Source organism: Delphinus delphis, chromosome 8, assembly GCF_949987515.2.
Source record: "Delphinus delphis chromosome 8, mDelDel1.2, whole genome shotgun sequence".
In the NCBI taxonomy this organism is placed as follows: Eukaryota; Metazoa; Chordata; class Mammalia; order Artiodactyla; family Delphinidae; genus Delphinus; species Delphinus delphis.
Window position 1 is genome coordinate 28,549,166 of NC_082690.1, and position 26,177 is coordinate 28,575,342.

The 26,177-nt window shown below is 36.7% G+C and overlaps 1 protein-coding gene across 3 annotated transcripts in view; it reads right to left on the minus strand.

Annotated features, from left to right (window-relative positions):
* GRIA4 (glutamate ionotropic receptor AMPA type subunit 4) overlaps nt 1-26,177 on the minus strand; it is a 515,737-nt gene that overhangs the window by 348,224 nt on the left and 141,336 nt on the right. The gene's annotated exons all lie outside the window — the stretch shown is intronic.

Here is a 26,177-nt window from a genome sequence, read left to right on the forward strand (position 1 = left end):
ATATGTTCCCATATCTCTTCCCTCTTGCGTCTCCCTCCCTCCCACCCTCCCTATCCCACCCCTCCAGGCTGTCACAGAGCACCGAGCCAATATCCCCGTGCCATGCGGCTGCTTCCCTCTAGTTATCTACCTTACTACGTTTGTTAGTGTGTATATGTCCATGACTCTCTCTCGCCCCGTCACAGCTCACCCTTCCCCCTCCCTATGCTAGAGACTTTTAAGTGTGACCATAAGAAGCCTAGGGTGTTGGGTAATCTAGAGGTATTTATCTTAGGAGTAGTTCCTTGTGAAACAAAGAAATTAGATTTTTCTTTGTTAAAGCAGTTATAGTTTCTTGAAAAAAATTAACTGTCCTGATAACATTTATATCTATATTCTATATCTGGGTTTTAGGAAATTATGAAGCATAATTAAATAAGATAAATTAATAAAATCTGGAGGTATTTCATTTATTCTTTTTTATTGTACCTCTTGAAACTGGAGAGAGAGCCTAAGAAATTTAATTAAATAAGAAGAGGGTAACAATTAACAGAAAATAAATTGCTACTGGTTTTCTTTAGATGATGTGCTGTAAGAGATACACACATGTTCTGGAAAAACTAAAGTCCAATTAAGGGACCAGAGTTTACATTCATAAAAAAAGACTAAGAATTGACATTAAGATATAGGGGGAGCTTACCCGGCTCTTTGGTGGGGATAATGGCAGACACTGGGAGGGCTCACGACAAGTAGTACTTCCCAGAACTTCTGCTGCCAGTGTCCTTGTCCCTGCAGTGAGCCACAGTCACCTCCCATCTGCAGGAGACCCTCGAGCACTAGCAGCCAAGTGGCTGACAGAGTCTTGGTGCTCCGGCCGGGTGTCAGGCCTGAGCCCCTTAGGTGGGAAAGCCAAGTTCAAAACATTGGTTCACCAGAGACCTCCAGACCCCACATAATATCAAATGGTGAAAACACTCCCAGAGATCTCCATATCAACACTAAGACCCAGCTCCACTCAACAACCAACAAGTTACATGGTTGCACAACTCATGCCAAACAACTAGCAAGACAGGAACACAACCCCACCCATTAGCAGAGAGGCTGCCTAAAATCATAATAAATTCACAGACACCCCAAAGCACAGCACCAGACATGGTCCTGCCCACCAGAAGACAAGATCCAGCCTCATCCACCAGAACACAGGCATCAGTCCTCTCTACCAGGAGTCTACACAACCCACTGAACCAACCTTAGCCACTGGGGGCAGACACCAAAAACAACGAGAACTACGAACCTGAAGCCTGTGAAAAGGAGACCCCAAATGCAGTAAGTTAAGCCGAATGAGAAGACAGAGAAATACACAGCAGATGAAGGAGCAAGGTAAAAAAACACCAGACCAAACAAATGAGGAGGAAATAGGCAGCCTACCTGAAAAAGAATTCAGAATAATGATAGTAAAGATGATCCAAAATCTTGGATATAGAAGGAAGAAAATACAAGAAATGTTTAACAGGGACCTAGAAGAACTAAAGAGCAAACAAAAAATGATGAACAACACAATAGATGAAAGTAAAAGTACTCTAGAAAGAATTAATAGCAGAATAACTGAGGCAGAAGAATGGATAAGTGACCTGTAAGATAAAATAGTGGAAATAACTACAACAGAGCAGAATAAAGAAAAAAGAAGGAAAAGATTTGAGAACAGTCTCAGAGACCTTTGGGACAACATTTAATGCACCAATCTTCGAATTATAGGGGTCCCAGAAGAAGAATTGAAAAAGAAAGGGACTGAGAAAATAGTTGAAGAGATTATAGTTGAAAACATCCCTAATATGGGAAAGGAAATAGTCAATCAAGTCCAGGAAGCACAGAGAGTCCCATACAGGATAAATCCATGGAGAAACATGGCAAGACACATATTAAACTATCAAAAATTAAATTGAGAGAAAAAAATATTAAAAGCAGCAAGGGAAAAGCAACAAATAACATACGAGGGAATCCCTATATGGTTAACAGCTGAATTCTCAGAAGAAATTCTGCAAGCCAGAAGGGTGTGGCAGGACATATTTAAAGTGATGAAAGGGAAAAACCTACAATTAAGATTACTCTACCCAGTAAGGATCTGATTCAGGTTCGATGGAGAAATTAAAACTTTACAGAAAAACAAAAGTTAAGAGAATTCAGCACCATCAAACCAGCTTTACAGCAAACAGTAAAGGAACTTCTCTAGGCAGGAAACACAAGAGAAGGAGTGGACCTGCAATAACAAACCCAAAACAATTAAGAAAAGGGTAATAGGAACATACATATTGATCATTACCTTAAATGTAAATAGATTAAACGCTCCAATCAAAAGACATAGACTGGCTGAATGGATACAAAAACAAGACCTGTATGTATGCTGTCTACAAGAGACCCATTTCATACCTAGGGAAACATACAGACTGAAAGTAAGGGGATGGAAAAAGATATTTCATGCAAAAGGAAATCAAAAGAAAGCTGGAGTAGCAATTCTCATATCAGACAAAATAGACTTTAATATAAAGAATGTTATAAGAGACAAAGAAGGACACTACATAATGATCAGGGGATGAAACCAAGAAGAAGATATAACAATTGTAAATATTAATGCACTCAACATAGGAGCACCTCAATATATAAGGCAAATTCTAACAACAATAAAAGGGGAAATTGACAGTAACAGAGTCATAGTAGGGGAATTAACACCCCACTTTCAGCAATGGACAGATCATCCAAAATGAAAATAAATAAGGAAACACAAGCTTTAAATGATACATTAAACAAGATGGACTTAACTGGTATTTATAGGACATTCCAACCAAAAACAACAGAATACACTTTCTTCTCAAGTGATCATGGAACATTCTCCAGGATAGATCATATCTTGGTTCACAAATCAAGCCTTGGTAAATTTAAGAAAACTGAAACCACATCAAATATCTTTTCAGACCACCACACTATGAGGCTAGATATTAATTATAGGAAAATATCTGTAAGAAGTACAAGCACATGGAGGCTAAATAATACACTACTAAATAATCAAGAAATCACCGAAGAAATCAAAGAGGAAATAAAAAAAATACCTGGAAACAAATGACAATGAAAACACTACGACCCAAAACTTATGGGATGCAGCAAAAGCAGTTTTAAGAGAGAAGTTTATAGCAATACAATCCTAACTCAGGAAACGAAAACATCTCAAATGAACAACCTAATCTTACATCAAAGCAATTAGAGAAAGAAGAACAAAAAACCCCCAAAGTTAACAGAAGGAAAGAAATCATAAAGAACTGATCAGAAATAAATGAAAAAGATATGAAGGAAACAATAACAAAGATCAATAAAACTAAAAGCTGGTTCTTTGAGAAGATAAACAAAATTGATAAACCATTAACCAGACTCATCAAGAAAAAAGGGAAAAACTCAAATCAATAGAATTAGAAATGAAAAAGGAGAAGTAGCAACTGACACTGCAGGAATACATAGTATCATGAGAGATTACTACAAGCAAAGATAGGCCCAAAAATGGACAACCTGGAAGAAGTGGACAAATTATTAGAAAAGCACAACCTTCCAAGACTGAACCAGGAAGAAAGAGAAAATATGAACAGACCAATCAGAAGCACTGAAATTGAAACTGTGATTATGAATCTTCCAACAAATAAAAGCCCAGAAACAGATGGCTTCAGAGGTGAATTCTATGAAACATTTAGAGAAGAGTTAACACCTATCCTTCTCAAACTGTTCCAAAATACAGCAGAGGGAGGAACACATCCAAGCTCATTCTAGGAGGCCACCAGCACCCTGATACCAAAACCAGACAAAGATAACACAAAAAGAGAAAACTATAGGCCAATATCACTGATGAATATAGATGCAAAAATCCTCAACAAAATACTAGCAAACCAAATCCAACAGCACATGAAAAGGATCATACACCATGATGAAGTGGGATTTATCCCAGGAATGCAAGGATTCTTCAGTATACACAAGTCAATCAAAGTGATATACCATATTAACATATTGAAGGATAAAAACCATATGATAATCTCAGTAGATGCAGAAAAAGCATTTGACAAAATTCAACACCCATTTATGAAAGAAACTCTCCGAAAAGTAGGTATAGAGGGAACTTAACTCAACATAATAAAGGACATATATGACAAACCCACAGCCAACATCATCCTCAATGGTGAAAAAGTGAAGCTATTTCCACTAACATCAGAAACAAGACAAGGTTGCCCACTCTCATCACTATTATTCAACATAGTTTTGGAAGCTTTAGTCACAACAATCAGAGAAGAAAAAGAAATAAAAGGAATCCAAATATGAAGGGAAGAAATAAAACTGTCACTGTTTGCAGATGACCTGGTACTATACATAGAGAATCCTAAAGATGCTACTGGAAAACTACTAGAGCTAATCAATGAATTTGGTAACGTAGCAGGATACAAAATTAATGCACAGAAATATCTGGCATTCCTATACACTAATGATGAAAAATGTGAAATAGAAATTAAGGAGACACTCCCATTTACCACTGCAACAAAAAGAATAAAATACCTAAGAATAAACCTACTTAAGGAGACAAAAGACCTGTATGAAGAAAACTATAAGACACTGATGACAGAAACTAAAGATCATACAAACAGATGAAGAGATATACCATGTTCTTGGATTGGAAGAAGGAACACTGTGAAAATGACTACACTACCCAAAATAATCTACTGATTCAATTCAATCCCTATCGAAGCACCACTGACATTTTTCACAGAACTAGAACAAAAATTTCACAATTTATATGGAAACATAGAAGACCCTGAATAGCCAAAGAAATCTTGAGAAAGAAAAACGGAACTGGAGGCATCAGGTTCCCTGACTTCAAAATATACTACAAAGCTACAGTAATCAAGACAGTATGCTACTGGCACAAAAACAGAAATATAGATCAATGGAACAGGATAGGAAGCCCAGAGATCAACCCGCACACATATAGTCACCTTATCTTTGATAAAGGGGGCAAGAATAAACAACGGAGAAAAGACAGCCTCTTCAATAAGCGGTGTTGGGAAAACTGGACAGCTACATGTAAAATAATGAAATTAGAACACTCCCTAACAACATACACAAAAATAAACTTAAAATGAATTAAAGATCTAATTGTAAGGCCAGACACAATAAAACTCTTAGAGGAAAACATACGCAGAACACTCTGTGACATAACTTACAGCAAGATCCTTTTTGACCCACCTCCTATATAAATGGAAATAAAAATAAACAGATGGTACCTAATGAAACTTAAAAGCTTCTGCACAGTGAAGGAAAATATAAACAAGATGAAAAGAAAACCCTCATAATGGGAGAAAATATTTGCAAATGAAGCAACTGACAAAGGATTAATCTCCAAAATATGCAACCAGCTCATGCAGCTCAATATCAAAAAAACAAACAATCCAATCCAAAAATGGGCAGAAGACCTAAATAAACATTTTTCCAAAGAAGATATACAGATTGCCAACAAACACATGAAAGGATGCTCAACATCACTAATCATTAGAGAAATGCAAATCAAAACTACAATGAGGTATCACCTCACACCAGACAGAATGGCCATCATCAAAAAATCTACAAACAATAAATGCTGGAGAGGGTGTGGAGAAAAGGGAAACCTCTTGCACTGTTGGTGGGAATGTAAATTGATACAGCCACTATGGAGAACAGTATGGACGTTCCTTAGAATACTAAAAGTAGAACTACCATATGACCCAACAATCCCACTACTGGGCATATACCCTGAGAAAACCATAATTCAAAAAGAGTCATGTACCACAATGTTCTTTGAGGCAATATTTATGATAACCAGGAGAGAGAAGCAACATAAGTGTCCATTGACTGATGAGTGGATAAAGAAGATGTGGCACATATATACAATAGAATATTACTCAGCCATAGAAAGAAATGAAATTGAGTTTTTTGTAGTGAGGTGGATGGACCTAGAGAGTGTTATATAGAATGAAGTAAGTCAGAAAGAGAAAAACAAATACCGTATGCTAACACATATGTATGGAATCTAAAAAAAAAAAAAAGTTTCTGAAGAACTTAGGGGCAGGACAGGAATAAAGATGTAGACATAAAGAAGGACTTGAGCACATGTGGAGGGGGAAGGGTAAGCTGGGACGAAGTGAGAGAGTGGCATGGACATATATGCACTCTCCAAAGTAAAATAGATAGCTAGTGGGAAACAGCCGCATAACACAGGGAGATCAGTTTGGTGCTTTGTGACCACCTAGAGCGGGGGGATAGGGACGGTGGGAGGGAGATGCAAGAGGGAGGAGATATGGGGATATATGTATACGTATAGCTGATTCACTTTGTTATACAGCAGAAACTAACACACCATTGTAAAACAATTATACTTCAATAAAGATGTTAAAAAAAAAGATATAGGGGAAAGACTGCAAACTTTGCAAGTAAGTTCAAATTGTTGTGATTTTGCTTATTAGCCAGGTAACCTTGGCTAAATTCCTTAAAATTGCTTGTCTCAACTCTGAATATATAATATGCCAAGGATTATATGAGATAATGTATCTAAAACTGCTATCCTATGAGGCTATACGAGGCAATTAGTAAGTGACAGATTTTATAAACACAAATTTTCTACATGCATGTATAAAGTTTAGTATTTTTATTATTTAATAAGAGAGTAAAATGATTAGAGGGTAAAATACCACAATTGATCCACAACCAACTATTAAGATTCTTATAACAAATACCAGTTATTTTCATGAATATTTAATAAAGAAATACTATCAAGAAAGTACATCCAATTCTAATTCTATGCTCACCAGAAACTGGAATTTGATTACCTGAGTAGATTGACCAAACTGGAAAGCTTGTTCTGACAGTGTGACTGGCTATAATTTTCCTGCAACTTATGAGAAACATCATAATTTAACATATGAATATCTTAGGCTTAAACTCAATTCAGTTCTATGATTTAAGGGACCGAATAAATCAAGTTGCTGAATTGGACCTTAACCTCATGAATGTTCCACCAAAGTTTGGAGATATTTATGTAAGTGCTATACATTTGGCATATAACCTGGAGTTACTCGGTGCTTTTCTTATTTCATATTTTCTTGTTCCTTTGATTTTCATGCAAGTTGAGGACCCACTTTCCATCTTTATGTAGTAGATAATCTAGTTCAATTAATTTTTATTTTACTTTACTGAAAAAATTTTTAAAGAGCTTTAGAACTCAAATCTAAGATACTGGCTTTCAGTTTGGCACTGAAAAATATTGTACTTCATATAAATTCATAAAATTCATAAAATTTTATATAAAAAATATATTTTATTTATATCTTTTCTTCATTCATTCATCCATCAGTGAACACTTAGGTTGTTTCCATGCATTGGCTACTGTATATTAATATATAATAATGATGTATAATGATGCTGAAATGTACACGGGTATACAGATATCTCTTTGAGGTGGTGATTTCACTTCCTTTGGATATATACCCAAAGTGGCATTGCTGGATCATATGGTAGTCCCGTTTTTTAATTTTTTTGAGGAACCTCTATACTGTTTTTCATAGTGGCTATACCAATTTATATCCCTCTCTCCCCACAGTTTGTGAAGGTTCCCTTTTCTCCACATCCTTGCACACTTGTTATCACTTGTCTTTTTGATAATAGCCATTCTAACAGGTGTGAAGTGATATCTCATTGTCCTTTTGATTTGCATTTCCCAGATTGATTGATTTCTCTGATGTTGAGCATCTTTTCATGTATCTGTTGGTCTTCTTTGAAGAAATGTCATTCAGGTCTTTTACTCCTTTTTAAATCAGATTGTTATTATTGTTATTAAATTGTATGAGTTCCTTATATATTTTGAATATTAACTCCTTATCAGGTATATTATTTACAAATATTTTCTCCCATTATGTAGGCTGTCTTTTCATATTGTTGATTGTTTCTTTTGTTGTCCAGAAACTTTTTAGTTTGATGTTTATTTTTGCATTCATTGCCTGTGCTTTTTGTGCCATATCTAAAAATATCAATGCTATGACCAGTTTAAGTCTTTTATCCATTTTGAATTAATTTTTGTGAGTGACATAAGATTGGGGTCCAATTTCATTCTTTTGCATGTGAGTATTAAGTTTTTCCAAAACCATTTATTGAGACTATTTTTCTTCATTGAGTATTCCTGGCTCCTTTGACAAATATTAGTTGACTCTAAGTATATGGGTTTATTTCTGGGCTCTTGATTCTGTTCCATTGTTGTATGTATTTGTTTTTATGCCAGTATCATACTGTTTTAATTACAATACTTTGTAATGTAGTTTGAAATCAGGAAGTGTGGTTTCTCCAGCTTTGGTTTTCTTTCTCAAGATTGTTTTGGTTTGGGGGTCTTTTGTGGTTCCATACAAATTTTTAGGATTATTTGTCTTAGTTCTGTGAAAAATATCATGGGTATTTTTCTAGGGATTGCATTAAATCTGTAGATTTCCTTGGTGGAGGGACATTTTAACAATACTAATTCTTCCAATCCCTAAGCACGGTATATTTTTCCATTTATTTCTTTCATCAATATCTTACAGTTTTTGGTGTACAGGTCTTTCACTTTCTCGGTTAAGTTTATTATTAAGCATTTTATTGTTTCTTAAGTTATTGTAAATTTTTAAAAATTTATTTTTCAGAGAGTTCATTGTTAGTATATGGAAACTCAACCGATTTTGGTATGGTGATTTTATATCCTGAAACTTTACTGATTCATTTATTAGTTCTAATAGTTTTTTGGTGGAGTCTTTAGGATTTTCTATATATGAAAGCATATAATCTGAAAACAGAGACATTTTTTACTTTTCCCTTTCTGATTTGGGTGCCTGTTACTACTTCTTCTTGCCAATTGCTCTAGGTAGGACTTCCAATACTTGGTTCAATAGGAGTGGTGAAAGTGGGCACCTTTATTTTGTTCCTGATCTTTCAACTTTTCACCATTAAGTATGATGTTAGCTATGGGCTTATCATATATGACTTTTATTTTGTTAAGGTACTCTTTCTATGCTTTCTTTGTTAAGAGTTTTTATTATGAAAGGATGTTGAATTCTGTCAAATATTTTTTCTGCATCTATTGAAATAATCATGATTTTTATCTTTCATTCTATTAATATGGTTTATAATATTTATTGATTTGCAGATGTTGAACTATCCTTTCATCCCTGAAATAAATCCTATTTGATCCTGGTATATAAACCTTTTAATGTGTAGTTGCATTCAGTTTGCTAGTATTTTGTTGAGAATTTTTGCATCTATATTTTTCTGGGATATTGACCTGTAGTTTTCTTTTCTTTCATGTCCTTATCTAGCTTTGGTGTCAGGTAATGCTGGCCTTGTAAAATGAATTTGAGAGTGTTCTTTTCTCTTCAATTTTTGGGGAGAGTTTGAGAAGGATTGGTATTAATGCTTCTTTAAATATTCACCCATGAAGCCACGGGTTCTGGGCTTTTCTTTGCTGGGAAGTTTTTGATTACTGATTAAATATCTTTACTTATTATCAATCTGTTCAGATTTTATATTTCTTCATGATTCTGTCTTGGTAGATTGTATGTTTCTAGGAATTTATCCATTTCTTAATACCATCTTAAGAATTGTTTCCTGGCTGTTTTGTAATTCCTTTGCTCCTTTCTTCATCTCTTGCTGTCTTTGTGAATTAATCATTTTCCATAGTGATTTTGATTCCCTTCTCTTTATGATTTGTGTAACAACTGTGGGTTTTTACTTTATGGTTACAATAAGGCTTACATAAAACATAGATATAACAGTCTATTTTAAGCTAATGCCAGCTTAATTTCAATAGCATACAAAGCTCTACCCTTTTACTCCTCCCCATTTTATGTTTTAGATGTCACAATTTCCATCTTTTTATATAATATATCCATTATGGTTATTTTTAATACTTTTGTCCTTTAATTTTTTTTTTTTTTTTGGTCGTACGCGGGCCTCTCACTGTTGTGGCCTCTCCCATTGTGGAGCACAGGGTCCAGATGCACAGGCTCAGCGGCCATGGCTCACGGGCCTAGCTGCTCCAAGGCATGTGGGATCTTCCCATACGGGGGCACGAACCCGTGTCCCCTGCATCGGTAGGCGGACTCTCAACCACTGCACCACCAGGGAAGCCCTGTCCTTTAACTTTTGTACTAGAATTGTGATTAACATACCATCATATTACAGCATTGGAGTTTTCTGAATTTGCCTATATAGTTACTTTTAGCAGTGTGCCTTATAGTTTCATACATTTTCATGTTATTAATTAGAATGCTTTCATTTTAGCTTGAAGAATTCTTTTCAGTATTTCTTGTGAGGCAGATCTAGTGGTGATGGACTCCCTCAGCTTTTGTTTGTCTGGGAAAGCCTTTACTTCTTCATTTCTGATGGACAACTTTGCCAGATAAAGTATTCTTGGTTGAATTTTTTTTTTTCTTTCAGCACATTGAATATATCTTCCCACTCTCGCCTGGCCTATAATATTTCTGATGAGAAATTCACTGATAGCCTTAGAGGATCTTTTATGAGTGGCAAACTTCTTAATTCTTGCTACTTTTATTATAATGTGTTTGGATAAGAACTCTTTGACTTTAATATGGTGACCTGTGAGCCCCATAATCTCAAATATACAAATCTTGCCCCTGATCTGGGAAATGTTCAGCCATTATTTTTTTAAGCAAACTTTCTGTCCCTATCTTCTTCTCTTCTCCTTCTATAACTCCCATAATTCATAGATTGTTTATCTTAATGGTGTCTCATAAGTCCTGTAGGTTTTCTTCATTTTCTTTTCTTTTTTTTTTTGTTTTTTAATGTTACTCTAACTTAGATATTTTCAAATTGGGTGCCTTCACACTCATTGATTCTTTCTCTTGTTTGGTTGAGTCTGATGTTGAAGCTTTCTATTGAATCCTTCAGCCAGTCATTGTATTTTTGAGCTCCAAGATTCCTGTTTGGTTATTTTTATATTTTCTATCTCTTTGTTGAACTTCTTATTTTTTTGTATTGTTTCCTTGATTTCTTTAAATTGCTTACCTGTGTTCTCTTGTGACTCTCTGAGAACCTTTAGAACAATTATTTTGCATTCTTTGTCAGGCAATTCATGGATCATCATTTCCTTAGGGTCAATTACTGGATATTTACTGTGTTCCTTTGGTGGTGTCATGTTTTTCTGATTCTTTGTGATCCCTGTAACCTTGGGTAGGTGTCTGCACATTTTAAGAAAACATCTCCTTTTCCAGACTTTATGGGCTGACTTCTTTATCTGTGAGTTGGGGAATGCTGGAACATTTTGTGACTCCAGCCTAGTCTAATACTACAGAGTGCCAAGTGCAGGGGTGTGTGTGAGTGCTCCAGGTCTTGGGGGGGCATTGTGTCTCATCAGCTCAGGCAGCTGGGGTCTGTGACATTGAAAACTGCATGGTCCTTGGCAAGAGTTATGGGGGTTTCACATTGGCTACTAAGGCTGATGGTGGGGTTCTCAAGAGCACCTCCAGATCCAGCAGCTAGGGACTGGGGAAGGTGGCAGTGGTGGCCAGAACCAGTGGTGTGCATACACTTGGCTGACTGTATACACACACACAGTGGTGAGAGCTGGGACCAAGAGGAGTCAGAGCCAATTGCAGGAGCACGAGCAGCTTCTGGAGCCCTGGTTGTTGGCATGTAGTCATGGAACAGCATGGCCTAGCTGCAAATGCATGTATGGTGGTGGGGGCTGGTGATAGGAATCAGGGCAGGCATCGTGCAGGTTCTTGACTACTAGGACAAGCTGCAGGCAACCAACCGCAGGGCAGGCCAGTGAAAAAGGTCAGGGCCAGATCCAGGCCGACAACAGGTGTGGGGACCTTGTTTGTTGGTGGGCACTGATGTGGCTACAGGGGCTAATAATGGGTGTGCACACAGCAGTGGGAGTTGGCTGCAGGGGTCTAGGCTGGCATCTTGCATGCACATAGTTGCAGAGGCTGGGACTGGCTGCTAGTACTGATCTTGGGTTCTGGCAGGAGAGGAAGGAAGAGAACAGGAAGGGATTCAGGCAACTGGCATCTGTGAATGTGGAAATCTGTAGGACAAAAATTTCAGCCATGAAATAGGCAGGGGATCTGTGATGGTTGTTTTGATTGTTGGTTTCTTCAGCAGAGAAATCTGCCTGTGTCCTTTGTGGGCCAATCTGCTGGGGTCCAGTAATAAAAGCTGTGCTAGTCTGCAATATCTTTAAAGGTTCTGAGATTCTTAGTAGTGAAGCCTACTGGGATCCTCTGACAAGCAGGCTACTGGGAACCAAGGTCATTCCTGCACATGGCTGTTATTGGTAGCCCCTTCCCTTCTTCCTTGTTCCTAGATGTCTCTAGATGTCTCAGCTTTGCTGGTCTCTGGATGGGGTGAAACCACAGTGGGTACTTTGTGCAGTTCCCTAAAAGACTGGGGAAGCTGGTCACTCACCCTCCTCTCCTTTTCTGGGCCAAGAGAAATCTCTTGGGTTGGGAGTTCCCTTTTGGCACTAAACAGTGCCAGTCTTGGGGAAGGGATGATGCAGGCAAAATGAAACTTTTCTTCCTATTGTTTCTGTGTGGTTGTTCTCAGATTTTTGCTCTATTGTGTTGCTGAAGCTTCGTAAGTGGACTCCTGAGCTCTGAGCTATTTTCATTTGTGGATAGCTTCCTAACTGTTGTTCTTTGTGGGAAAACAGAAGCCTGGGTCTCCTACACTGCCATCTTGGTCATAAAATTCTAAATTTATTAAATATCTCCACATTCCATCTGAATAACACAAGGACATTTAAGCATTTTAACCTAGAAATTGTGCTCCTGTCATACATGTTATTATTATTCAATATTGTAGTTCCACATGTGTTTAAATATTTTAAACATATCATAGCCTCTATCCAATGTTATTATTAACTGAAACCCTTGGTAATTTAACACTTCTTTGTGTGGATTATAGTTCTTACTCCAGGTGAATTGTCAACATGTTAGTTTCATAGCTTTGAACTGTGAGCTCATTTTAGCAAAGTCTGTCTGTGAGAATTTAGAGAAACCTGCTTGGATAAACATTTCTCAAAAGTGATTTTGCATTTGCCAAGCATCCCAGTGTATTTGTATATGTGGTGGTGGTGGTGGTGGCAGTGCTGGTGTGTGTGTGCATACATACCTGTAAATCTCAGTTTATGGTCTCTTGGAAAATGCAGAGTGCATAAATTTGTACAGGAAACTTACATGAGAGCAGACCATGTGTAAAAATTCTCATGAGAGACCATCATTATGATTATTTTTGTATACAGAGCTCCTGGCAAGCCACTAAAATTACACTCTCTCACTAAAGCTATAGCCTGGTTTGTATGGTAGTCTTAGCTCCAACTTCATGCTACTTGTTGGTCCAATGTCTTTAAGATTATGTTCTCATTCAGACATTTAGTTCAAATCTCCACAAGGGAAAGCCACAGTGTCCACTCTTGGTTTTAAATTATTATTGTTTTCAGTTCCCCAGTTCTGTCCTTTGGATATATACATTTTTATTTTCTTGTAAACTCAACATACATTTAAAAAAATTTTTTTTTTTTTTTTTTTTTTTTTTGCGGTATGCAGGCCTCTCACTGCTGTGGCCTCTCCCGTTGCGGAGCACAGGCTCCGGACGCGCAGGCTTAGCGGCCATGGCTCATGGGCCTAGCTGCTCCGTGGCATGTGGGATCTTCCCGGACGGGGGCACGAATCCATGTCCCCTGCATCGGCAGGAGAACTCTCAACCACTGTGCCACCAGGGAAACCCTATAACTGTTTTTAAAAAGTACGTTTATGTTATAGAATCAGTAATAATTCTGTAACTGAAAGTCTTTGCTGCATGTGTTACTGTATATGCAGATGTTGTGATCTAAGGTAGAAATTTCATCCAAACTTATGTTTGGCATAGCCTCTAAAATATTTTGCTGTTTCTATGAATTATCAATCCTAATTATGCAGAAATTTCCTTTTCTTGTAAACCTTCCCTGATTCCCTTAGGCTGAATTAGAGGCCCCTTCTCTTTTCTGCCCTCATACTCTGTGCATTTCTTAAAACACTGACCTTCCTTAGCTGTATTTGATATAGTTATTTTTGATATTGTCCATCCCTAGCAATAGCCATGAGATTCCTGGGAGTCTTATTCACCTTACATACCCCAATTGATATTGTGTTGACTGGACAAGTGAATAAATAAAGTACAATAATATTTTAAGGAAGAGTATCATTTTATATAATCTGATATATTATTCTCTCAGAAACTTTATTACTTCCTCTCTATTATTACATTGTAATAAAATTACTTGTTTCTTTCTTATCTACTAGGTTTGTATATACAATTAAGATTAGACATTACATGTTGTACACATATTGCATAAATGTTTATAAACATATTACAGAAATAATTGTTGGGTAATATTAATAAAAATTACATCTATTAATATTGGAGAAAGGGAATGTATTAATTTTATTTACCAGAAATGGAATGTGTTGAGTCAGTAAGTTCAGGGGAAGAGGAATAATCAAGCAAACATTGAGGAGAAGGAGGCAAGCTAAAACAGAGGAGGCTACAGGATATTTCCATTCCGATGATCACAGCAGTGAGGTAACTTAAGAATGTGTTGGAACAAGGCTATGTGGGACAAGAGTCTCAGGATAAATTGAACTACACAGGTCTCATTGCTAGCAGTCATGGTCATAAGCTTCCTCCTTATATTGATGATATTTTACCAATGCAAATAATGTTAAAAATGGCAATTAGAACAACAAATGAAGTAGTAATTACATTTTGCAGATAGAACTAGGGAAGAATTTGTGAGCCAGATATAGGTGAGGTGAGGATTGTAAAATAAAAGGCATTGTTATGCTGGGGATATTGGCTTGGTACTGCAAATCTGTTGTTTCTCCCTTCTCATGGATTAGTCAGTGTAAACATAATAGGTGTTTTGTGCTTATATGTTACTTCACCTGTTTTACCTGATGGTCATTATTACACTGGTGGATACCCAAGAATTAAACACATTCTCCCACTCTGATGGCTTTGGCAAATTGGCTGATGCTGTTAGCATTTGTGAAAATCTATTGCCTTGAATAATTTCCCCAACCTTTTCTACAAGAAGGGTTAGAATGTGTCGGCAGAAGATTAAAAAAATAAAGATAACAACTTATTCCTTTAGATAGATCTTTACATTTTACAAAGAACATTCACATATATTACCTCACTCATCATTATTGATATTCTATTATTGTTACTCTTATCTTTGCATTGTGCAAATACATACTATAGAGATCCTGTACCATTAAAGCCCAACCAGACAAGAGCTGAGGCCTCTCTGGGTGTTGAGGGGCGTTGGCAGCAGCAGAGATCACAATTATCACACTGTTGCTTATTGTGGGGGAGCCAGCTTGCTCTGCCTGGGCTGAGTGGGCAGGTTGTACTGGCTGACCCATGCTCCCTGACTGGGGTGGGCTGGTGGGTATGTCTGGAAACTTCAGTTTTCCAGGAGCCTCTTGAATTTGGGGTTCACAAAGGAGAAGCCAGAGAATGCTGTTTGGTCGATGGGGTTCTTGTCACTGTAGGAGAAACATGGCTTCTGATCCAGGAACTCCTGGTTAAAGTTGCTATACATAACTTCTAGGAGTTAATTAGCAATACTAGTAATAGTGAGTTCCTAATAATACATTTCAGATTCATGATTCCAGTAACAATTGGATTAAATATCAATAAAATGTTGTCTTCATTAATGATCTAATGATGAATTTATCTTCAAAGGAATATGACTTCTCAGAATATCAAGTAGTAATATATATATATATTCGGGGGGTGTTCCTTGAGGGAGGACAGGAGAAATTTGAGCATGTTTATAGGTTGAGGAAATGGAGCCAGTAGAGAGGGAGATATAGAAAAGAAAGGGGGCAGTGATTAAGTAAGGCCCCAGAAAAATAGAATGTTTGGGGTCAGTGATGGGTATAAGGTTGGCCTTGAATGAGATGTGCAAGTGTGTGAAGGGTACCTCTTTCCATAGATTTCACAGATGAAAAGATTAGATAAGATGTATGTGGGCTGATAGTTTTCTAGTTGCACTGATATAAAAGGCAATGTTGTATCACTGAGGTTTGATAAAGGTGTTTGTAAGTGGCACACATTTCAAATGGTTGCAGAGGGTAGGAGAGGAAACTAAAACAAGAACATATAAAATGGCTTATAAATTCCATGATGCTAAAGAACCATGCCTATTTTATCCACAACTGTAACCAACACAACATATTAACACAATACCTGGCATTTAGTAAGTGCCCTATAAAACCTTATTGAATGAATGACAAAACAATATGTATGATTAAATGAATGCTGACAAAAGACAAGATCAGAAAATATGAGTTGGAAGTGGCAGCAACTTAGAAATTCATGATTTTCTTCAGGCTCAACACAAGGATGGTGATCAAAGGGAATAATAAAGAGGAGTTGGTGTTTAGGAGTTTATTACTGTCTTTTTTCTTGAAACACATTATTGTCTTGGCTTACTTAACAGCACACTTTCTTGGGTCTCCTCTTATCTGAACACTGATTCTCAGTTTCCTTGCTTGTATCTCCCTGTCTGACCTCCTTCCTTTCCTTTCTTCTTTCCTTCCTTCCTTCTTTCCTTCGCTTCTTCTTTCCTTCCCTTTTTCCTTCTTTCCTTTCCTTTCTTTTCCAGCTTTACTGAGATATAATTGACACTATGACTTATCTTGAAATAATGACATAACCCTTCTTCTATACTCTTTCTTTAGATAATCTCATCTATTTTTATGATTTCAAATATCATCCATGTACCAATATATCCCTGATAAATATCATCTGTTTTGTCATCTCTGATGAGCTTCTGACTCAAATATCAATGCTTGACATCTCCCTTTGATTGTCTATCCAGCACTGAAAATCCAGCTGGGACAAAACAGAAGAATTTCATTTTTTTCCAGAACGTGGTACCTGTTTTCCCCAATCCTAGTTAAAAGCATGACCATTTATCAAAATGTTCTGTATTTTTATCTTCTTTTTGTCCCCATATTGAAGTCGTGAGCAAATCTTGATGGTTTTACCTCCAATATGTCTAAAATAATATCTAAGTCCCTTCAGTTCTCTATATCCCCATTACGCTGCCATTATCTTGCCCAGTATACTACAAAAGTCTATAAGTATACTACCTATACTTCCTACTTCCAGTTTTCTTCCTCCCCAATTACTCTACAGTCAGCAGAGAATGCAAGTAAGATTGCATCTCATTCCTACTTAAAATTTCAGTGGCTTTTCATCATATTTAGAATAATATTCATGTGGTCTTAAAAACTTCTAATGATCTTGCCTTCACTAGTCTCATTGACCATTGTCCCCTCTCTCAGTACACTCAGCCAAACACTCTCTTTTCATCCCATGGTAGGGCCTTTGCCTTAGCTGATCCCTCTTCCTGGCCTTCCTATGGCTGGAATTTTCCCTGTTCTTGTCTCAGCAAAGATTCCAACTCCTCAGAGAGGAGCTCCCTGACACCTCTATGAAATGAGGCTCCCACAGCTACAGTTACTCTCTATCACATGATCTTTTTAAATTTTTTGTATAGTCCTTACCACTATTTGAAATTATCTTATTTATTTGCTTGCTTATGCATCTCTTTTATCCAGCAGAATAAAGGATCTACAAGAGCAGATAATTTGACTTCCTTGTTCACTGATGTATTCTCAGGTTCTAAAACTGGCACATGGAAAGTGCTCAATTAATATTTGCTAAATGATTGAAATCATGGTCTCTAGTAAAAGAAATAAGGAAATAAGACAGACTAGGAGAGGGTGGAATGACTGACTGGAAGCCACAAAAATCTACTTTCAGGTTGATGAGTTGACTTAAGTAGTTAAAAATTTTCATTTCTACTGTGAGGCTAGACAATTTACTTTCGATGTTTGTGTGTGTTCTCTCTTCCCTTTCAACTGTGTGCCAGTTTACTCTTAGTTTTTAATTAAATTTTAGTCTCTGAAAACTGCCAGCTATTATGACATAGAAATTTAATGATTCTATATAAGGAAACCGATTGTAGTCAAAATTATATATTAATTGTTTAACAATTTAAAATTCAGGTAATAGGACAATCCTCTCCTTCACAATTAAAAAAACATACTTTTTTATTTCATATTTTTATCAGAGCGATGTTATAATTTCATTTTTATGCATTTAATTTTCACTACCTAGAAGATGATGAGGCTATGAGTTCACCCAGCAGCATAGATTCTGGAGCTGCTGGTGAAATTCTATTAATTCCTGGTCCTGCAACCTCTCCTGAACCTCATCCTGCACAGCTCCTGGTCCTAGACTTTCCTGACTACTGTTTTCCACCATGAGTTCATCTAATTTCTACCCGTTAATTTTCAGAATTCTGCCATTTATTTTTCTTCTAAAAGAAGTATTATCACCCATCTGGATCTTTAAAATAATTTCCCTTAAAACACTAACAGTTTATATGAAATCTTTAAAAAGTCAGAAAGTATTCATTAAGCATCTTCCTCTTTCTCCAATTATTTGCTGTTAAAATGATAAGCTCCTCATAGTCAGATTTGAACAGGCTAAATCAGATGGTAGGTAGTGCATGCTGGACCCAGAATTCATTAATTTATGCCTTTAAGGCATTATTATGGGTTATTAATATATAAAAGCTAATTTTCTTAGATGTCTAAATGGTGGGTAGCTACAGTACATAAAGTTACTGAAGTTCTTCACCATAAATGACAAGTTGAAATGCAAATTACACAAAAATATTTCACCTTAATTATATCACAATTAAGTTCTTTCACTTTCTCAGAAATGTCTTCTCTGAAGATGCTCTGCACAAGGCCATCAAAGATCACAATGAAATATAATCATGGGCTGCACTTGTACAGCCCTGTACATGCTCCCCTTCAGTTTTATGGTGTCTCAGCTAGAAAGAAGATTTAAATTCTAAATTAAACTAATTGAAAGCTTAGTAAAATCATACAGACTTGTTTGCACATTTCTTTCTGCAGTCAGGCCATTGTAATGGAAACACATGGCTCATTTTTCTTTCAAGGACTATAAAGGAATAAGCAGAAGCCTATTTGCAATATTCAGCATGAGAAACAAGATTCCATTCAGTGTAAGGTGGCTTCCTTGGCAATAGTTTGGGTGGTGTGAAGATCATATCTTTCTTTTACGCTACTAATATATAACTGAAGGACTCCAACAAGTGAACCTTTAGAAGGAAAGAAGGTGAAGGAAGAGGAAGAAACCAATTCTAAAAAGCACCTAAATCATAGCAAGTATGTTTGGTTCTTTATTTGTCAACTTCCAATCATGAAGAAAGTGTAGAAGGAAGGGCAACCAGTGATTTACTGTTTAGCATTCAAGGATCTGGAGTATATTTTTACCTTTAAGTGGCTCCTTAATGGAAAAATTTGATTCATCATCTGTATTTTATACCATATAACTCGGTTGCATAATTTCAGTAGATTCTTCTTATGCTGGAGAAACACTTTTTCAAGGATCTTAAATAATACGTTGAAAGCTTTTCTTCATCAGAGGAGACACAGCTGTCTTCCTGAAAAGCATTTAAATACATCATGGAAGTGGTGGATAACATCAATTAAAAATGGAATGGAATAATATTTGCCAGATATTTGAGTGGGTTTTAGAAATTGTTCTCATGAATATTATGCTTCCTGAATAACTGAAATGTCATCACTTATTTTGGATGCAGAATTTGTGACATTTGTTTAATGTCTGTTGGTACTACTAGACATAATTCTGTGGCAGCAAGGATCCTGGCACCTTTTTTCCTCCAGCAGCCAGCATAGTTCTTGGCACATAGTTGGTGGTCAGCAAATATTTGCTGAATGAATAACCAAATCAATGGACACAAAGAAGAGGTTATGTGTGAAAGGTATTTGTGATTCATTAAGATATTTGGCCCTAACTAATATTTTGAATGAAGCAAGCAGCCATTTCAAGCAAATCTAACATGTAAAATTGTGTTTGCACAAAGTATAATTATGCCTCATTGTATTTAAGATGACACAATTTTACCAAAGTTAATTTACACACAGCTTGTTTGGAGCTCACAGCTTACATACTATTTTTTAAGATTTTTTTTTTTTTGATGTGAACCTTTTTTTTTTTAAAGCCTGTATTGAATTTGTTACAATACTGCTTCTGTTTTATGTTTTGGTTTTTTGGCCATGAGGCATGTGGCTCTCCGACTTGGGATCGAACCCGTACCCCCTGCATGGGAAGGCAAAGTCTTAACCACTGGGCCAGCAGGGAAGTCCCACAGCTTACATACTTTTAATGGGACTGCCTGCTCTGTGCTTTAGGCTAAGGATACATGTACAAATGTTCTAATGTCATGTTCCAAGCATGAGGGAGCCATCCAGACAGCTAGCTGAAGAAGGGAAAGGGAAGACAACTTGACAATTATTAAACTATTGTGTGTCAGGCTCTGTAATAATAGTCATTTTATATTCATTATCTCATTCAAACTTTCTACAACCCTGCAAGTTATGCATTATTCTCATTTTTCTTTTCCTTTTTTAAAAATGAAATTAGGTAAAGTTATATAACTTGTATACAATTTTACATCTAAGTGGGGAAAGAGCAATTTTTAACCCAAGTCTGATTCCAAAGTTCATGCTTATTCTACTCTACTGCTTGAAAAGAAAATCGCTGGTGAAGCACTTCTTCCATTCTGCTCTGCTGAAGGGATTTTGGCCATTATACCCCTATACTACTGGAAGAGGCACGATAAGTGTACTTATACTTCATGGAAAAAGAAGTAGGTCTTACAGGATTATGGAAAACTGATGTTGTGTTAAAAAGCCACTTCTTAAAGCAAACCAAATTTTAGCTGTCAATTTAAAAAGGACAAACACATACATAACTCAGACAAGTAAGATTGCAGTATCCACTGTTTCAATTTTTTTTTGTAATTGTGCATTTCTAAAACACCCTGCACAAAATCCTGAAAGAGAATTTACAAGTAACAATGACTAGATGGAAATACTAAACATTTGCATGGTTTAGTTGGTTCATCTATAAAAACATCTACTAAAATATTTTTCCCATTCTAGAATATAATATTAGAGCCAGTAGTCAGATGTTAGTAAATATCATAAAATGGTTGGTTTAATTGTGTGTTGTGATACATTATTTTGTCTATAATCAAATTTTAAGAACAATTGTCAAACATCTGGACTGTACACTGAGAAGGAAAACACAAAATAGAAACAATGAGCCACTCTAGTTACTTTTTCAGTCAAAGTTATATTTTTAAGCTTTTTGAGTTCTCAGAACCATTTCCAAAGTTTTCATAGTTAAATAAACTCTGATTTAGAAAGCACTTTACTGCTTTGCTCTAAGCTATTAGGATATTATAGAACAGAATGGTGTCTAATAAAAATGCTATTTCATTCCCTATGATATTAAACCATGATTTATTATTCAAAGAATATTATTTATAATTTGCTTTGACTGTGTTTGTGTGTGTGTCTGAGTGTGTGTGTAATGAAAATAGAAAACACTTTTGGGTTTTGAGAAATTAGAATATGCCTTAGTATAGTAATCACTACAATCACAATACTTTTAAAAGCATTAAAGCTTGAAGTATTTATTTCCTTGCTTTTATACTAAAATAACATTTTTTCTAATAACTATTCTTAGAATAGTTAAAATCCCTCATGACCAATCAGACTTTATATTAGAACATAGACTTTTGAAAAAAATTGAAATTTATGTACATCTGTTTCTTAGCCAATAAAATGAAGAGAAGTTTATTCATTCTATCCAAAGGAAAATAAATTATGCAATATGAGATTTCATTATGTATATAAAGAAATTTATGTCAAGGGTTGAAGAGACTGACAGACATGTATACTGTAAGATATAGTACACAGGGAGATTCTAAAATTTTTCTAAACAACTTATTTGGTACGCTACGAAAGAAAAGAGATTTCAGAAATTATATAACACTAAGATCCACAGTTTTCTGAAAAATCATGAACTTTTCAGACACAATAGTTTTCTAACATAACCAACCATGTTTTTAGAGAAGTGCACAATAATAAATGTTTTTTTCAGTTTGGCTCTCCAGCCACCTGTTTATTCACCTAACATTAATGTCCTCTAAATGACAACTGCAAAATTCAACCACTGCAGGTGCTAGGTGGGGAATGTGGATGGGTGAAACAGGGAAGTGTGGTGACATCAGCAATGAACTTGAGAGGACTTGCCCATTTAAGGGGGCTAGCCACTCTCATCTCCATGTAATTGTGGCAAGAGGGATTAATGGCTCAATGTGGCTGGGAATTCAGAATTTTTGACAAAATATTTAAATATGAATATTTGTGAGTAATCTGCTCGTTTTTAAATGTTGGCCAACAATTGAAACATTATTTATTGTAGACTGGGTCAGGACAACTTTTATTTGTGGTCAGCATAATTCCTAGAACTGACAGTTTTCTGGGACTATTGCTGTCCTCTGTTCATTTAGGTTTGACAATATATTGCCAAACTAAATTTTATGATCTTCACAGTGTTTTTTAACCTGGTGCTCTTAAATTTGAGCTGTTTATTGTCAGTATTAAAAAGTATGTATAAGTATTTAAGTGTGTATATTTCCAGCGCCAAAGAGAAAATATCTTTCCTAGATTATGGAATTTGGTGACTGGAAGAGACCTTAGAGACTACCCTGATGAACTATCTCCTTTGTGAAGGAGGAAAGTGAATTCCTGTTACACAGTTGCTTTCCTATGGCCTCTGGACACTGACAAAGCAAAGCAGACATCCTTAGCTTAGACAAACAGTACAAGTCAAAAGTCCATCCAAATGAGAGAAACAGTAACAAGATGCTAACATGAATTAATAGATATTTTAATTTTATAGAGTGTATTATTTGTTACTGGTAAGGCAGGGAGCTCTGCGAGAAAGGAAAGTGTACACTGTCTTGTGTCATGGTGTTAAACTATATTTCATGAAATCATTGAGCTCAGAGAGTCTGCCAGATACTTCTGTAGATTTTCATTATGGGTCTGAGTACCTTTTAATTACTCAAATATTTAATCAGTGCTTCATTTTGTGTAAACTGTTCTCCTTTTTCTTCTGCTGATCAAGACAAAATGAGTTGCTTATTTCTTCTATTCACTTACAGGCAAACAGACATATAAGCCATAGTGCACTATATTGAGTCTTTAGGCAGATTTTTTTTTTTTTTTTTTTTTTTTTTTTTTTTGCGATACGCGGGCCTCTCACTGTTGTGGCCTCTCCCGTTGCAGAGCATAGGCTCCGGACGCGCAGGCTCAGCGGCCGTGGCTCACGGGCCCAGCCGCTCCGCGGCACGTGAGATCCTCCCGGACCGGAGCACGAACCCGTGTCCCCTGCATCGGCAGGCGGACTCTCAACCACTGCGCCACCAGGGAAGCCCTAGGCAGATTTTTGTTTTTGCAACTTGATTTTTCTTTTCTGAGAATGCTTGCAGATGTCATGGGTAAAATTTCTTAGGACGTTTTATATTAAAATTTTTATAATTTTTTTATGTTTAGAAGTTATATTTTTTATATTTAGAAAATATAAAAGTGAATTATTTTGAATAATAATTTGTGGATGAGGTAGCTATATATTAATTCAGCATATAATGATTGATTTGCATATTATGTTTCAGGTCCTCTATTAGGGGCTGGGAAAATAAAAATAAGTAAAATATGTTCTATAATTTTGAGAATATGCAAAATTAGACATTTATGTAACAGTATTTAATTCCATCAGGGCTAGAATATTCATTCAACAGTATTAAGCATCTATTTTGAGTTTCACAATGTTCTAGGTGCTGGGGGACACCCCGATAAATAATTCACATGTGATCCCTACTCTTACACTGAACAAATGATGACAAATGGAATAAATGCTTTTAAAAGAGGAGAGGAGTAAAGGATGCATATTTAATGAGTGTTAACTAGGAGTATGTCAGTCATAAGGTGAGGAAAAACTTTTTCAGATACAACAAATGAAAACTGCAAAGAGCTATAAAGAAACTAAAGAAAGACTATTTTGTTTCCCCTCCTACAGAGGGTGGGGAAATGGTAAGCTATAAGGCTGAAGAGCAAGTACAAAGCCAGGTCTTGGAGAACAGTGTAAGAACAGTGTGGATTTTGGACTTTATCCTAAGTGCAATGGGAAGCCACTCTCCTATTTGGAAGTAGGACAGTAAAGTACTATGATTTGTGGTTTTTTTTTTTTTTTTTATCGGTACGCGGGCCTCTCACTGGTGTGGCCTCTCCCGTTGCGGAGCACAGGCTCCGGACGCGCAGGCTCAGCAGCCATGGCTCACGGGCCCAGCCACTCCGCGGCATGTGGGATCTTCCCGGACCGGGGCACTGGTGCTAGATCATGCGAATATTTTCTATTGCCAGCTGATGGAATGTGAGGCTTCATCACAGAGGGCACAAGGTGGTAGTAGCAGGCAGATATTGGCTTTAGGGTTTGGTCCTCCATTATTACTTTTCCATGCAGGAATACAGCAGCTCCCTCTGAGGAGCTCCAGCAACATCCCCAGGCCACACTCTCCTCACCAGAGACTTCCAAGCTTCTCCAGCCCACTAGAATACTCTAGCAACACACAGCTGTTCTATAAACCTGTACACGTGAGACAGGCTGGGACCTAGGACCCTTTGTTGCAGTGCTGCAATGCTTCCACCTGGACAAACAAAATACAAAGAAACTATATGGGACTAAAAATAACTGTGTGCATGTGCAGTTGGGGCAAATTATGGACAAAAAGATACAAAAGACCAAAAAACTGCTGCCACTTCTGAAGAGCCAGGAGCAAAAACAAAGTATTGGGAGCAAAAGCAAGGTACTGAGCATGCCCCCTGCAGTCAACACCACCTAAGGGGTAGGCAAAACACCTAAGCCACCTCTCTGGCCCGACCCCTGGACACACCTCTACCCTTACACCATATAAGAAACAAGCTTGCCCCCTGCTGCAACAGGGGCCCCAATAAAGCCTTGTCTGAATTTCTTACCTGGTCTCTATTCAATTTCTATTGATTGGGGAAGGCCTGGTAGGTATCACACCCTCCAAACAATAACAGTTTCAAATGCTTCTGAAGATCTGATTCTGCGAGCTCGAACCCTCTACTCATCAGATCTTCTCTGGCCATTTCTAGAAACCAGGATTGGCCTGAGACTTCCTGCAGGTTTGCCTCCTGCAGGCTGTAATTTCCTATGGTAGGTACACTCTCTTCACAGAAGTCTGAATTTCTTCCCTTGACAGGGAATCTTCTCCTAGTCTTTAATTCTTATTGTTCACTCTTCCTCAGCCTAGGATTGTAGCTATTCTTTTGCATTTGCTAATTTTGGACATGTTGGAGTCCTCTTGCATGCCTTTTAGTACTTAACTTCATTCTACTAATGATTCTTTACATTAATTCCCCACCCCCCACCCCTAGCAAATAAATCATGTGGTTTCTAACTCATGATGAGATTCTGACACAGCTCATGATCTGTATTTTGCTAATCAAAGCATCCTGAAGTAGCAACCACAGGATGCCTTCTGTGGTGGCAGTCAGGTTTATGTCCTAAGCCTGGTGCAAGAGGCTATATGTTGTGTGCAGGGCTGAAGCCAGGCAATGATACACGTGTCCTCACTGGACCATTTTGTGGTCAATTTGTGCAATGTTCGTGCCTTGTTCTTGGATCTAGTTAACCAGTCCTCCTGGCAATTCTGGGAAGTACTTAGTAAATTTTTAATGAATTAGCTTTTGACTTAAGTGAGCTAGAATTAGTTTCCATTGCTTGCTACTAAGAACACTGTTAGAAATAGCTAATATTTATTGAGTACTTAAATTGTTCAAGCACTGTTCTAATTACTTTATATGTATTATCATATTTAATCCTCATAGAAATCCAATAAAGTATCGATTATTCATATTTTACAAATGAGGAAACTAATGTTCAGAGAGGAAAGATTTGTCCAAACTCACAGAAATAAATAGTAGAGTTGACAGTCAAAGTGACATTGATTTCTAAATCTAGTGCTCTTAATTGCACCTACAAACATCCTCTTTATTATTTTTGTGACGACAATGTGTGATCAAACACAGAGTTTT